At 44.5% G+C, this 16,346-nt stretch overlaps 1 protein-coding gene across 1 annotated transcript in view; it reads left to right on the top strand.

Moving 5' to 3' along the window:
* The window catches only part of egln1a (egl-9 family hypoxia-inducible factor 1a), a 171,273-nt gene that overhangs the window by 128,465 nt on the left and 26,462 nt on the right, over positions 1-16,346 (top strand). The window lies entirely within an intron of this gene.

The following is a 16,346-nucleotide window of genomic DNA, read 5'->3' as shown; positions in this document are numbered from 1 at the left end:
TTAAATAGGAAGGAAAGTGCATGGAAGTACTTTATGTTTAAAGTACTTTCTGTCTTTTCCCACTCCTCCAATCTTCATGGAAGAAATAATAAGCATAAAAATAAATAGTACCATCAAATTGCTGAGCTGACAGAGAACCATCATTTCTGGTCAATTGCAGGGCTGGACCATGTTCCAAAAGTGGTTGTAATCGTTAATTGGGGATGGAACTTTGAAGCCACTGACCCCTGGATAAGAAACAGTACTGGCTGAGACAGTGTTCATGATTTAGATGACACTGATTTCCAGAATGCTCAAAATTAAAATCTTAACATAAATGGAGGTGGGGTGCGTCTTTATTTTTCCCATAAAAAGACAGACATACAGGTGTGGAAAAATAGATTATGGGGTGTACTAGTCGGTGTGAAATTTTATATACTAACCAAGCTAAAGAGACAGCTCGGTGCTTGGTGCTTTTTTTCATTTAAACACATTCTTAAACTAATGTACATGCAGTGAAATTCTGTAACATGATACCTGTACTTCATAAATTGATGCATTAGGCAAGTACACGCAATGTGTTGTTAAGGCTGTACATGCTTGAATGCCCAGGAATCTCTGACTGCAACCAATAGGGTATTTTAGAGGTCTTTATAGTTTTTTTTTTGTGCCCATTGTCAAAGTGCCCTTCCTCACTCCTTCCTCATGAACAGAAATATGACTTGAATTTGGGCTGTGTTTTATTAAGGGAAACAATAAACCCATTTACATTCAATATGTGCTCTATAACCAATAACAAATGTTACTGCACCCTCCTGATCTCCAGCTGGTGGACAACTCTGAAATTATATATCGCAGACGAAAAACTACAAAACAAATTTATTAAGAAGCAAATTTAAACATACAGCAGATTTGGCTAGTTTACTTAACTTGGTATCTCTTTCAGAACAATAGATGTTGTGAATCTTTAGCAATTCTCTGCAGTAACTTTCACAACTTGTGCCCTTGATGAAACACTTCTGACGTGCAAGGCAACTAACGGAGTCGTTTATTATCCTCCGCCCATTTAGCGAGAAGAGAACTGAAAAACAAGTGCTATAATACTGTTATATATTTCTTATTCCCTTTGAAGTTAAGGTAATACACTAGAAGGTCAAAAGGCATCCTATACAATTAAACAAAATTGTCAATCAAAGTATGGTTCAAAAGTAGCATGGCGATCTCCCGGAAAAGTGGCAAGTAGTTCACACACTTTCACATTCTGAGGCAGCTAAAGGCACAGCCGCCAATGGTGCAGCAAAGGGGGGAGAGGGGGAAAGATGCACTAGAGGCTATGATTGGAGCAATTAAGAATTCTGGGGTGTTGTAGAGCTGGAGGAGGTTACAGAAGTAAGGAGGGATTTGAACACCGGGTTAATATTAAATTAGAGGTGTTGGCAAAGACTGACAACCAATGTAGGTCAGTGAAGACCAAGGTAATGGATGATTGCGACTTGGTGCAGTATGTGAAATGGGCAGTAAAATTTTAAATGAGCTGAAGTTTACGGAGGCTGGAGGATGGAAGTAGAGCATTGGAATAGTCGAGTTTAGAGGTGACAATAAGACTGATTAGAGTAGACAGTAGCAGGTGGACAGAGGCAGGGATGTTATAGAGTGGAAGTAGGCAATCATTGTGACAGAGAGGATATGGGGTCGGAAACTCAGCTCTGTGAAATAGGACATTAAAGCTTCAAACAGTCGACTGGAACCTGAGACAGTGGCCGGCATTAGTGATGGAATCAATGGCAAGGATACATTCTGGTTCAGCCTGAGACAGTGGCCAGGGAGGGAAATGAATCGGTGGCAGGGGTGAAGACAATGGCTTTGGTGTTCTGGTGTTTAACTGGAGGAAAATGTGATTCATCCAAGACTAGCTATTGAACAAGCAGTCTGCCAATACATGCAGCGGAGGGGTTGAGAGAAGCAGTGGAGAGATAGAGCGGAGTGTTTTTTGCAGACATGTGGAAACTGACCCCCAAGTCTGATGATGATATCACTAAGGGGCAGCAAGTAGATGAGGAAGAGGACGGGGCCAAGGCTAGATCCTTGTGTTGGAGTTGGGGGGGAGGGGGAAGAGAGGGCCTCCAGGTAATGGTGAAAAAGTAGAAAGAGAAGCCATTGCTGGAGATGCTCTGGTTATTACTTAATAGGTAAGAGTTGAACCAAGCAAGGGAAGTTCTAATGAGCTAGACAGTGAAGGTGAGGTACAGACTGATGACTATTATTTCATTATTTTTATCATGGAATTGCACTGAGTCTTGCACTGGGCCAAGAATAACTTCTTTTGCAGGATTTTTTGCGTCCATCAGCTTGATAATGCTGTGGGATAGAATACTGTTCCATTTTGGGGTTCCAGTATTGGCACCAAGCACTCCCAAGTCGAGGCAGCTGTTTGATGCAAGTAGATCCAGGTTGGATATTTCCTCTGCCTATCCCCCTTTTTGCTTTGATGCCATCATATCCTTTTTTCAGCTCCAGCAAACCAACTGCTCTGAGCCAATTAATAAACAGTTTGAATTCTTAGATTTTAAATACTTGGCACTGCAGGTGACAAAGTAAGCCGAATAAAATGTATACAATTTTTACACTTTTTTATTTTTAAATGGATTTTACTTAAGTTTAATACTACAACAAATAATGTTATTTTTAAGTTTGTAACTTAGCTTTTAATAATTGGTGAATTTTCTCTTTTGTATTATAATTGTCTATACAGTGCTTCAAGGTAAGCAGTTAAGTGGCCCAAATAAGTTTGGATTCTCCTATCAAAGTTTGTTACACCGCAACTGATTTTGCTTTTGGGTTGGATTTTATTCAACATCTTTCATCATGTGTCCCTGGCTGAACAGATTTTAAACATTGCACCAAGTACAGCCACTTTAAAAAGGCTGTAAGTGTCCATAGTGCCTGTTATGCACATGTGGTAGATTGTAAGATCTGCATGGACTGCATTCAAAGGCTTCAGGAAATCATTATTGCAGCCACAGGAAGAGCCAGCACAGCAGGTTATCGGGTCCCACTAGATTGGTTCTGTCAAGAGCCCATTCAGCGAAGTATGGGCTGGTGAGCATTCCAGTGACACGAACAGATGTTTGCTCTTCAATTTAGTTTGGTAGTTTGGTAGAAATCAAAAGACTTGACCTGTTACAGGTGGCCAAAATGCAAGAGCAGGCTGTAGTGGAAGTCATGGACTTCCAAGCTCAGCCTGTCGCTTGGGGATATTGCTATATGTAGTCACACTTGCCTTCATGTTTCGAGCTTCCCACAGGAGCTCTAAGCCGTACTTTTGCAAATGTCCTTTGACAGAAAGAAGCAAATGATAACGAGCAGAACTGTTGGGCTTATTTGGCACAGGCACCTAGAGATAGATCTACACCTTCTAATCATGTTTGCCTATTCTATGGGCCTGTGGAGAATCAACTTTTGTGTCTTCTTTGGCATCCCAGGGCCCGTGACCTTTTTCCCCAGCTTCTAAGCCAAGATTTTGAAAGCATACCCCAGGATGCAGGCCATCAGGTCCAGGGTACTTGTTTGCCTTCAGTCCCATTAGTTTTCCTAGTGATTGTTTTAAGTTCCCCCCTCCCAATAGCCCCTTGATTATCTATTATTGGGATTCATTTAGTGTCTTCTACCCTGAAGACCAATACAAAATATTTGTTCAAAGTCTCTGCCATTTCCTTGTTTCCCATAATAAATTCCCCAGACTCATCCTCTAAGGTACCAATGTTTACTTTAGCTACTCTCTCCCTTTTTACATACTGTAGATGCACTTACTGTCTGTTTTTGTATTTCTTGCTAGTTCTCATAATCTATCTTCTCCCTCTTTATTATTTTTTTTCGTCGTCCTTTGCTGGTTTCTAAAAATATTCCATTTCCCTGGCCTGTCACTAATCTTTGCAACATTGTATGCCTTTGTTTTCAATTTGATACCATCCTTTGCTTCCTTAGTTAGCCATGGATGGTTCATCCTTCTCTTAGAGTCTTTCTCACTGGAATATATCTTTGCTGAGAGTTATGAAATATCTCCTTAAATGTCTGCCACTGCTTATCTACCGTCTTACCCTTTAATCTATTTTCCCAGTCCACTTTAGCCAACTCTGTCTTCATACCTTTGTAATTGCCTTTATTTAAATTCAGGGCACTCGTTTAAGACCCAAGTTTCTCACCCTCAAACTGAATTTGAAATTCTACCATGCCATGATCATTCTTCCCAACAGGATCCTTTTCTATGAGATAATTAATTAATCCTATCTCATGACACATTACTAGATCTAAAATAGCCTGCACCCTGGTTGGTTCCACATCATATTGTTCTAAGAAACCATCCCGGTTATACTCTATGAACTCGTCCTCAAGGCTACCTTTGCCAATTTGATATTTTATGAAGATTAAAATCACCCATAATTATTGCAGTACTTTTCTTACAAGCCCCATTATTTCTTGATTTATATTCCGTCCTACAGTATAGCTACTGTTAGGGGGCCTTTAGACTACTCCCACCAGTGACTTCTTTCCTCTATTATTTCTTATCTCCACACAAACTGTTTCTACATCTTGATCTTCTGAGCCAATATCATTTCTCGCTACTGCACTGATCTCATCCTTTATTAACAGAGCAACCCCAGCTCCCTTTCCTTTCTGCCTATACTTCAGAAATAGCAAATACCCCTGAATATTCAGTTCTCAGCTCTGATCACCTTGCAACCACGTCTCTGTAATGGCTATATTTATTTTTTTATACAGCGAGTTGTTGTGATCGAGAACGCACTGCATGAAGGGGCGGTGGAAGCAGATTCAATAATAACTTCCAAAAGAGAATTGGATAAATACTCCAAGAGAAAAAAAATTACAGGGCTATGGAGAAAGATCTGGAGAGTGGGATTAATTGAATAGCTCTACTAAAGAGCCGGTACAGGCACGATGGACTAAATGGCCTCCTGTGCTGTATGATTCTAGCAGGTCATAGAATCATAGAAATTTACAGCACGGAAGGAGACCATTTGGCCCATCATGTCTGTGCCAGCCAATAAAGAGTTATCCAGCCTAATCCCACTTTCCAGCTCTTGGTCTGTAGCCTTGTTGGTTACGGCACTTCAAGAGCATATCCAAGTACTTTTTAAATGTGGCAAGGGTTTTAGCATCTACCACCCTTTCAGGTAGTGAGTTCCAGACCCCCACCATCCTCTGGGTGAAAAGATTCCCCCTCATATCCCCTCTAAACCTCGTACCAATTACTTCAAATCTATGCCCCCTGTTTGATGATCCCTCTGCTAAGGGAAATAGGTCCTTCCTATTCACTCTTATCTACTTGGTGTGAGTTAGGACACAGGCAGCCAAGTTTTAGATCACCTCTAGTTTACCTAGGGTGGAATGTGGGAGGCCAGCCAGGAGTGTATTGGAATAGTCAAGTCTAGAGGTAACAAAGACATGGATGAAGGTTTCAGCAGCAGATGAGCTGAGGCAAGGGCAGAGATGGGCGAGGCAAGGGCAGAGACGGGCGATGTTACGGAGATGGAAACAGGCGGTCTTGGTTATGCTGCGGATATGTGGTCGAAAGCTCATTTCAAGGTCAAATATGACACCAAGGTTGCGAACAGTGTGGTTCAGCCTCAGACAGAACATAATAAGAACATAAGAATTAGTAACAGGAGTAGGCCATCTAGCCCCTCAAGCCTGCTCCGCCATTCAACAAGATCATGGCTGATCTGGCCGTGGACTCAGCTCCACTTACCCGCCCGCTCCCCAGAACCCTTAATTCACTTATTGGTTAAAAATCTATCTATCTGTGACTTGAATACATTCAATGAGCTAGCCTCAACTGCTTCCTTGGGCAGAGAATTCCACAGATTCACAACCCTCTGGGAGAAGAAATTCCTTCTCAACTCGGTTTTAAATTGGCTCCCCCGTATTTTGAGGCTGTGCCCCCGAGTTCTAGTCTCCCCGACCAGTGGAAACAACTGCTCTGCCTCTATCTTGTCTATCTCTTTCATTATTTTAAATGTTTCTATAAGATCACCCCTCATCCTTCTGAACTCCAACGAGTAAAGACCCAGTCTATCCAATCTATCATCATAAGGTAAGCCCCTCATCTCCAGAATCAGCCTAGTGAATCGTCTCTGTACCCCCTCCAAAGCTAGTATATCCTTCCTTAAGTAAGGTGACCAAAACTGCACACAGTACTCCAGGTGCGGCCTCACCAATACCCTGTACAGTTGCAGCAGGACCTCCCTGCTTTTGTACTCCATCCCTCTCGCAATGAAGGCCAACATTCCATTCGCCTTCCTGATTACCTGCTGCACCTGCAAACTAACTTTTTGGGATTCATGCACAAGGACCCCCAGGTCCCTCTGCACCGCAGCATGTTGTAATTTCTCCCCATTCAAATAATATTCCCTTTTACTGATTTTTTCCCCAAGGTGGATGACCTCACATTTTCCAACATTGTATTCCATCTGCCAAACCTTAGCCCATTCGCTTAACCTATCTAAATCTCTTTGTAGCCTCGCTGTGTCCTCTACACAACCCACTTTCCCACTAATCTTTGTGTCATCTGCAAATTTTGTTACACTACACTCTGTCCTCTCTTCCAGGTCATCTATGTATATTGTAAACAGTTGTGGTCCCAGCACCGATCCCTGTGGCACACCACTAACCACCGATTTCCAACCCGAAAAGGACCCATTTATCCCGACTCTCTGCTTTCTGTTAGCCAGCCAATTCTCTATCCATGCTAATACATTTCCTCTGACTCCGCGTACCTTTATCTTCTGCAGTAACCTTTTGTGTGGCACCTTATCGAATGCCTTTTGGAAATCTAAATACACCACATCCATCGGTACACCTCTATCCACCATGCTCGTTATATCATCAAAGAATTCCAGTAAATTAGTTAAACATGATTTCCCCTTCATGAATCCATGCTGCGTCTGCTTGATTGCACTATTCCTATCTAGATGTCCTGCTATTTCTTCCTTAATGATAGTTTCAAGCATTTTCCCCACTACAGATGTTAAACTAACCGGCCTATAGTTACCTGCCTTTTGTCTGCCCCCTTTTTTAAACAGAGGCGTTACATTAGCTGCTTTCCAATCCGCTGGTACCTCCCCAGAGTCCAGAGAATTTTGGTCGATTATAACGAATGCATCTGCTATAACTTCCACCATCTCTTTTAATACCCTGGGATGCATTTCATCAGGACCAGGGGACTTGTCTACCTTGAGTCCCATTAGCCTGTCCAGCACTGTCTAGTGATAGTGATTGTCTCAAGGTCCTCCCTTCCCACATTCCTGTGACCAGCAATTTTTGGCATGGTTTTTGTGTCTTCCACTGTGAAGACCGAAGAAAAATAATTGTTTACGGTCTCAGCCATTTCCACATTTCCCATTATTAAATCCCCCTTCTCATCTTCTAAGGGACCAACATTTACTTTAGTCACTCTTTTCCGTTTTATATATCTGTAAAAGCTTTTACTATCTGTTTTTATGTTTTGCGCAAGTTTACCTTTGTAATCTATCTTTCCTTTCTTTATTGCTTTCTTAGTCATTCTTTGCAGTTGTTTAAAATTTTCGCAATCTTCTAGTTTCCCACTAACCTTGGCCACCTTATACGCATTGGCTTTTAATTTGATACTCTCCTTTATTTCCTTGGTTATCCACAGCTGGTTATCCCTTCTCTTACCGCCCTTCTTTTTCACTGGAATATATTTTTGTTGAGCACTATGAAAGAGTTCCTTAAAAGTCCTCCACTGTTCCTCAATTGTGCCACCGTTTAGTCTGTGTTTCTAGTCTACTTTTGCTAACTCTGCCCTCATCCCACTGTAGTCCCCTTTGTTTAAGCATAGTACGCTTGTATGAGACACTACTTCCTCACCCTCAATCTGTATTACAAATTCAACCATACTGTGATCACTCATTCAGAGAGGATCTTTTACCAGGAGATCGTTTATTATTCCTGTCTCATTACACAGGACCAGATCTAAGATAGCTTGCTCCCTTGTAGGTTCTGTAACATACTGTTCTAAGAAACAATCCCGTATGCATTCTATGAATTCCTCCTCCAGGCTACCCCGTGCGATTTGATTTGACCAATCGATATGTTGGTTAAAATCCCCCATGATTACTGCCGTTCCTTTTTCACATGCCTCCATTATTCTCTTGATTATTGCCCACCCCACCGTGAAGTTATTATTTGGGGGCCTATAAACTACGCCCACCAGTGACTTTTTCCCCTTACTATCTCTAATCTCCACCCACAATGATTCAACATTTTGTTCATTAGAGCCAATATCGTCTCTCACAACTGCCCTGATATCATCCTTTATTAACAGAGCTACCCCACCTCCTTTCCCTTCTTGTCTATCTTTCCGAATCGTCAGATACCCATGTATGTTTAATTCCCAGTCTTGGCCACCCTGCAACCACGTTTCTGTAATGGCCACCAAATCATACCCATTTATAATGATTTGTGCCGTCAACTCATTTACTTTATTTCGAATGCTGCGTGCGTTTAGGTAGAGTGTTTTAATACTAGTTTTTAAACCATGATTTTTAGTTTTGACCCCTCCTGCAGCCCCTTTATATTCAGTGGCCCTTTTTGTTTTTTGCCTTGGGTTTCTCTGCCCTCCACTTTTACTCATCTCCTTTCTGTCTTTTGCTTTTGTCTCCTTTTTGTTTCCCTCTGTCTCCCTGCATTGGTTCCCATCCCCCTGCCATATTAGTTTAACTCCTCCCCAACAGCACTAGCAAACACTCCCCCTAGGACATTGGTTCCGGTCCTGCCTAGGTGCACACCGTCCGGTTTGTACTGGTCCCACCTCCCCCAGAACCGGTTCCAATGCCCCAGGAATTTGAATCCCTCCCTGCTGCATCACTGCTCAAGCCACGTATTCATCTGAGCTATCCTGCGATTCCTACTCTGACTAGCACGTGGCACTGGTAGAAATCCTGAGATTACTACTTTTGAGGTCCTACGTTTTAATTTAGCTCCTAGCTCCTTAAATTCGTCTCGTTGGACCTCATCCTTTTTTTTTACCTATATCGTTGGTACCAATGTGCACCACAACAGCTGGCTGTTCACCCTCCCTTTTCAGAATGTCCTGCACCGAGCGCCGAGACATCATTGACCCTTGCACCAGGGAGGCAACATACCATCCTGGAGTCTTGGTTGCGGCCGCAGATACGCCTATCTATTCCCCTTACAATCGAATCCCCTATCACTATTGCTCTCCCACTCTTTTTCCTGCCCTCCTGTGCAGCAGAGCCAGCCACGGTGCCATGAACTTGGCTGCTGCTGCCCTCCCCTGATGAGTCATCCCCCTCAACAGTACTCAAAATGGTGTATCTGTTTTGCAGGGGGATGACTGCAGGGGATCCCTGCACTACCTTCCTTGCACTGCTCTTCCTGCTGGTCTTCCATTCCCCAGCTGGCTGTGGACCCTTCACCTGCGGTAAGACCAACTCACTACACGTGCTACTCACATCATTCTCAGCATTGTGGATGCTCCAGAGTGAATCCACTCTCAGCTCCAATTCTGCAACGCGGTCCCTGAGTTCCCACATGGTACAGGAGGAGCATATCACATGACCGAGCTCTCCTGCCATAACTTAACCCTTAGATACACTTAAATTGGCAACAACAATGCTGACGTTTACTCACTGTTATCGAAGAGAAAAAAGAAAAACGACTCACCAATCACCAACCAATCACTTACCCCCTTGGCTGTGACGTCACCTTTCTATTTCTTTCTGCTTTTTTGCCTTCTCTCTGTAGCTGCACAAGCACTCCTTTTGTAGGCCTCTGCACGCACCTCCGACGCTGCTCCCGACTCAGCGACGCACCGCCCGACCTCGCGGCCTTTTGTAGACCTCTCCATGCACCTCCGACGCTGCTCCCGACTCAGCGACGCACCGCCCGACCTCGCAGCCTTTTGTAGGCCTCTCCACGCACCTCCGACGCTGCTGCCGACTCAGCGACGCACCGCCCGACCTTGCGGCCTTTTGTAGGCCTCTCCACGCACCTCCGACGCTGCTCCAGACTCAGCGAAGTTGGGGAGAGGGATGGAGTCGGTGAGTGGGGAATGGAGTTTGTGGTGGGGACCGAAAACAATGGCTTCAGTCTTCCCAATATTCAATTGGAGAACATTTCTACTCATCCAAGAGAAAAAAAATTACAGGGCTATGGAGAAAGAGCTGGAGAGTGGGATTAGTTGAATAGCTCTACTAATGGAGTTAATTGAATAGCTCTACTAATTTACTAATTTGAATAGCAGTCTGACAATTTATAGAGATTGTGGAGAAGTCGAGAGAAGGGATAGTGAGGTAGAGCTGCATGTCATCAGCATACATGTGTAAACTGATGTTGTGCCTTTGGATGATGTTGCCAAGGGAAGATGAGAAATAGATCCTTGGAAGACACCAGAGGTAACGATGAGGGGGCGGGAAGAGAAGCCGTTGCAGGTGATTCTCTGGCTACGATTAGATAAGTAAGAATGGAACCAAACAAGTGCAGTCCCACCCAGCTGGGTGACGGTGGAGAAGCGTTGGAGAAGGATCAAGTGGTCAACCATGTCAAAGGCTGCAGGCAAGCCAAGAAGGACGAGGAGTGATAGTTTGTCACAGTCACAAAGATGACATTTGTGACTTTGATGAGAGCCATTTCAGTACTGTGGCAGGCACGGAAACCGGATTGGAGAGATTCAAACGTGGAATTGCGGGAAAGATGGGTTTGGGAGGCGACGAGGACTTTGGAGAGGAAAGTGATGTTGGAGATGGGGCGGTAGTTTGCAAGGATGGGAGGGGTCGAGGGTTGGTTTTTTGAGGAGAGTGGTGATGATGGCAGATTTGAGGAAGAGGGGGACAGTACCTGAGGAGAGAGAACCGTTAACAATGTCGGCTAACACGGGAGTCAGAAAAGGAAGTTGGGTGGTCAGCAGTTTGGTTGCAATTGGGTCAAGGGAGCAGGAAGTGGGTCTCATAGACAGGATGAGCTTGGAAAGGTCATGAGGGGAGATCGGAGAGAAGCTGGAGAAAGATGTGAGGTCAGGGTTAGGGCAGGAGGGATCCTTAGAGGAAGTTTGGCCCGGTGTGCTAGGGGAAGGAAGAGGCAGAGCCGGCTGAACGGATGGTGTCAATCTTCGAGACAAAGAAGTCTATGAGCTCCTCACACTTGTTGTCGAGGTGAGGATGGAGACGGTTAGCAGTGGAGAATAGAAGTCGGGGTTTTCCTTTACATTCCAGAATGATTCTGGAATAGGGAGTGATTTTCGCAGCCGAGAGCAGGACCCGATAGTGCTTTATGTGGCCCAGCCAGATCTGGCGGTGAATGGCAAAACCAGTTTGTCCGCCATATCCGTTCAAGTCCACGTCTCCTGGACTTGAGAGAGTGAAGATCAGGGCTGTACCAAGGGGAATGGCCAGGGTGCGAATCAGTAATTGTTTTAACAGGGACTAGGGCATCAAAGGTCGTGGTGAGGGTGTGGTTGAGCAGATCGGTAGCTGCAGAAATGTCATGGTGAATGGAGGGCCAAAGGTTGGACAGTTGGGAGTTGATAAGTGCTACTGTCCGCGGCAGACACAGAAGGAGGTAGGGTTGGTGGGGGATGATAAGGTGATGTGGGTGGAGAGCAATTCGAGGAAGTGGTCAGAGATGTCCTTATCTGTGATTGGCACGAAGGGAGTAGCAAGACCATGAGAGATGGCAAGGTCGAGGGGTTGGCCATGAATATGGGTTAGGGAGATTAATGGAGGCTAGTGAACTCCGAAGAGAGAAAGCATGATGAATTGAGAGGGAGGTTGAAATTGTTTGGTGCAGAGGGAGGAAAGTAATGAAGAAATATTGGTAATAACATTTTTATTGAACTTGAGTGGGCGGTAGAGAACGAGAATTTTAATTGAGAGATGAGAGGGGTGGAATATGAGGAGAAAGTGCCGGAGGAATAGTGGGACAGACCATGGTGTGATTTGCTGATGAGAGCCACACTGCCACCACGGCAGTCTGAGTGGGGCAAGTGGTGGAAGGTATTGTATTCAATTATCCACACTTTAGGAAGAATGGCAAGATCTTGGAGTGGGTGCAGTTGGGCAGAAGAGACCTCCCCAGTAGCCTAAGATAGCCTGGTTGCACATTGCAGAGGAGGTCACAAGCACGGATGTCATCAGTGGCGCAAATCTTTCAATGATCTCAGTAGATCAGGAAACATGAGTATGAAGCCACACTCGACTTCATCCTGCTGTGCCTCTCATCACATCCCCATCACTTTGCCTTCCTTATTCTGCATATCCTTACAAACAACAAATTACCTTGCACCTCCACCCATTCCTCTCTATCTACATTATCACATCCCCATCTCACTAGCCACCTTTCATACTCACCCTCATCCTACTGCAATTATACTAACTAACAACTCACAAGGGTAGACATTTGAGTGTTTTCGCTAATATTCAAGTAAAGTTTCTGTTAATGTGCTGTCAAACATTTGAACCTTTATTTTCAACATTTTGCGTTCTTTGACAGATTTGTTTGCACCTTTGGAAGTGGTTTAGTGAGTTGCAGTGAATGGTGAGGCATAACAGTACGCCCGCAATGGTGATGAGTGTGAACGGAATGGCTTTGGCATTGCAGGGATGCTTTATGGTGTTGGTGTCAGGTGGTGCCAACCTGGCGCATCATGTGCAGCCAGGGTCTACAGCGTCAAGTGAAGTAAATCTGGCCATGGTGAGACCATCCCTGGCCAACCGGGCAGCAATGTGCTCGGGTGCTGATGCCCTCTGTCCTATTGCGGAGAAGGTGGGTGCTGCTGGCGTGCCTGGTGTAGGGGCTGATCGTGGTCAGATTCTGAGGACCAAGGTAAAACAGTATAAACGGCACCCAGGCTGATGGACTCGATGGCAGGTGAAGTTGAGATGACCGAAGCGATCTGTCAATGGTGAGAGAGGTTGTTCCAATGAGGTAACATTAGAATGATAGTTTGCTCCAAACAGGTGCAGCCTGCATAAAGCTCAATCTGTGTTCCAAATGGAGTAAGCAACAGCTTCTGTGCATGGAAAGTGAACAGCTGTGAGGTGGGAACTTTTATAGTACATTTCCAGCTGGCAACTAATCAGCTGATTCAATGGCCATTCAACTCCCGCCTCAGGTTAACAGATGTGACCTATGGGCAAGCAGTTAAAGTTAAAAGATAAGGTTAAAACCAATAATAAAGGTCTGCCTACACGCCAATAATTGCTTTCATTGGGTTGCCAGCTCTGCGGGTCAGGTCTGATCCGATCCGATCTAAGATCACAGATGTGCCATTGGGAAAGGCACGTTGCAGCAGGTTCTTGAGGTTGACGATCTTGGGATTGTTTACCTTGGAGAAGAGCAGCTTCTACGGGAATATCATTAAAGATTCTTAAGGAAATTGATAAATTGAATGGAGTAATTATCTGCACGAACATTTTTGTGTCCTTCTGCGCGTGCACGCTGTGGACATCTGCCCCTCTGCTCGATCCGGTTGTACATGCGCAGTACGATATATGAGTAAGTCGGAAGTGGGGTCGAACCATGATGCGTGTAGAGCTCATTGCCTCTCGAGCCTAGAACTGGAGCTGCTACTAGGGCTTTTGGGTTATCTCCAGGATTTTTGTCTAGAATATCGCTGTGATTATCTACAGGAACATTTTCGCGGCCTTCTGAGAGAGAGGAAATCGGAGGAGAGAGAGAGGGCGACGGGCCGAGAGAGAGACAGGGGCCGAGAGAGAGAGAGAGAGAGAGAGAGAGAGACAGGAGCCGAGAGAAAGAGAGAGACAGGGGCAGAGAGAAAGAGAGAGAGAGAGACAGGGGCAGAGAGAGAGAGAGAGAGAGAGAGACAGGGGCAGAGAGAGAGAGAGAGAGAGAGAGAGAGACAGGGGCCGAGAGAGAGAGTGAGAGACAGGGGCAGAGAGAGAGAGAGAGAGAGGGGGGTCGGGCAGAGAGAGAGAGACAGGGGCAGAGAGAGAGAGAGAGAGAGAGAGACAGGGGCAGAGAGAGAGAGACAGTGGCAGGCAGAGAGAGAGAGAGAGAGACGGGGGCAGAGAGAGAGACGGGGAGAGACTGGAGCAGAGAGAGCGAGAGCGAGACTGGAGCAGAGAACGAGAGAGAGACTGGAGCAGAGAACGAGAGAGTCTGGGAGGAGGCAGAAAGAGAGAGAGAGAGCATGGAGAGGACAGTGGACAAACATGATCCAGATGGTAAGACGGATCGCGTTCTTCCAGCCCCACCCACTTTACACCTGCACTACGTTCTCCTCCCCCTACATCTGGTTGATTTCTCAGAAAGCTCGATGCGTATGTGGCGAGTGACATAATTGGACTGGATGAAATCCAGAAGCCACATCACTGTTCAGGTCAGGAATCCCGGGGTGTGGGGGGGGGGGGGGGGGATTTTGGGGCTATAAAGGTGGTCAGGAACTTAGGTGGGGAGAATGTCAAAAACTTGGTTGGGGGATGGAGAAGGTCAGAAACTTGGGCTAGGGGGGAAGGTCAGACACTTGAGCGATGGTGGTTAGGGACAGGAACTTGTTTGGTGGCGGGGGGTGGGGTGAGGAGGAGGAAGAAGGTCTTAACCTGTGAGAGTGAGCCCTGTCTGTTCCAAGTGAGCTCTGTATTCTGTCTAGAGTCAGCAGTCAGAATGGCTCGAATTACACTTTGCAAAGTCACTGATTACGTAAGCTGGGCGGTTCTAATTACACATTCCAGAGAAACTGCTGGGTGTGTCTTATCCTCCAAGGGGACCAATCAGGCTTGTGATCAAGGGGACCCAAACAGAGCTTTAGGTGTTACAAATAAACACGTCCTAAATTGAAGGCTGATCATATGATTTCTACAAACTCTGGTACAGTGTTGTCGAATACATTAGCACGAGCCACATGTGGCTAATTGCATTTCTGATTTAATAAATAAAAATGATTAATAGACACGGTCATTGGGCTTGTGATCTCAATACTCACATTTACATATGGTAAATGCGTGCAAACTTTAATCTTCTTATCCATTTTGTTGGTAAAATGGTAAGATGAAAAGTAGTATCTGGAGTGTTTTTTTGATCATTGTGAGTGCTTTCCTTCCTTGAGTACTGAATGGTGGTAGATGTTTGCTAAGTAAAAATACACATCTGAAGTACATTTATCTGTATGGGTGTTTTCTATAAAAATTAGTGCATATGATTAAACTGTGACCGTAACCACACTTGTGGCTAGTCAGCAGTTCTTGTTGGACAATACTGCTTTAGAACCTGGGACAGGGGTGCAAACTTAGAAAGATGGATAGTTTTGATTTAACTAACTATCCATGTGGAAACAAAACTCTTAGCAAGTTTATCTGTAAAGGTTGACTATGTATTGTTCAGTATTCATTAACCACTTTGATTGCTGACACTCAATCTGGATTGTGTCAAAGCTCATATTTCTGAGCCACACATGGATATTTTCACCATGACGCTCGGCAGATATTTAGAGTAATGCTGAGCTCAATTTCCATTTTGAAGATGCTTCAAGCTAGCTGTGGAGCACTAAAGGTTCTTCCATTCTCTGTGTTAAGCACCCTTCCCCTGGACACACCCTCAATTCAAACTGATGATTTGCTTTTTTTTTAAAAGGCATGTCCTTTGAGAGAATCAATTCCTCAGTAAAATTTTGAAAGGTGGTCTGGTGGAACTTCGTGTGTACCAACATTAAGTGCATTTGCACAAATTATCAGCAGCCTCACAGGCACGATCAGCAAAGTTAGTAACTTGGTTCCTACGCTGGTTCAGCAACACTGTGAACTTATTTCAAGTGATTGTGTTGCAATAATCAATACCTATATTGAAAGAAGAAAGACTTGGATTTTTTTAAAAACCTTTCATGTACTCAGGGCGTCCCAAAGCGCCAATGAAGTACTTTTGAAGTGTAGCCACTATTGTAATGCAGGATGACATGGATCAGCCTGCATACTGCATACAAAATAGCAACTATGCACTAACTGAGCCACATATTTTTCTAATAAGACTGGAAATGGAAGGTGATGTTCTGCCCTGGTAAATTTTTGACAGAAAAATATAACCAAAAATCCTAAAGTAATGTTAGTTAACAAGAAATTTGTGCCTTGCATGTGAATTTTAATATATGGATATATTTGTTGTAGAGGGAGAGAATTTTTTTTTGTTTAAAACAACACTAAACCTTACAAAATCTTAATACCAAATATGGTCAGCTATGAGAAACGACATGTCCAGTTCTGAGACTAAATAGAACCTCGTAGCATTGCCTCTTGAGACATCTAGTCAGATTTACCCATCTTTTCTCTTCCACAGTTAAAGTTTAGCTATTCTTGCTATAA

Source organism: Pristiophorus japonicus, chromosome 7 (genome assembly GCF_044704955.1).
Source record: "Pristiophorus japonicus isolate sPriJap1 chromosome 7, sPriJap1.hap1, whole genome shotgun sequence".
Taxonomy (NCBI): Eukaryota; Metazoa; Chordata; class Chondrichthyes; family Pristiophoridae; genus Pristiophorus; species Pristiophorus japonicus.
This window is presented reverse-complemented; position numbering and strand designations above follow the sequence as displayed.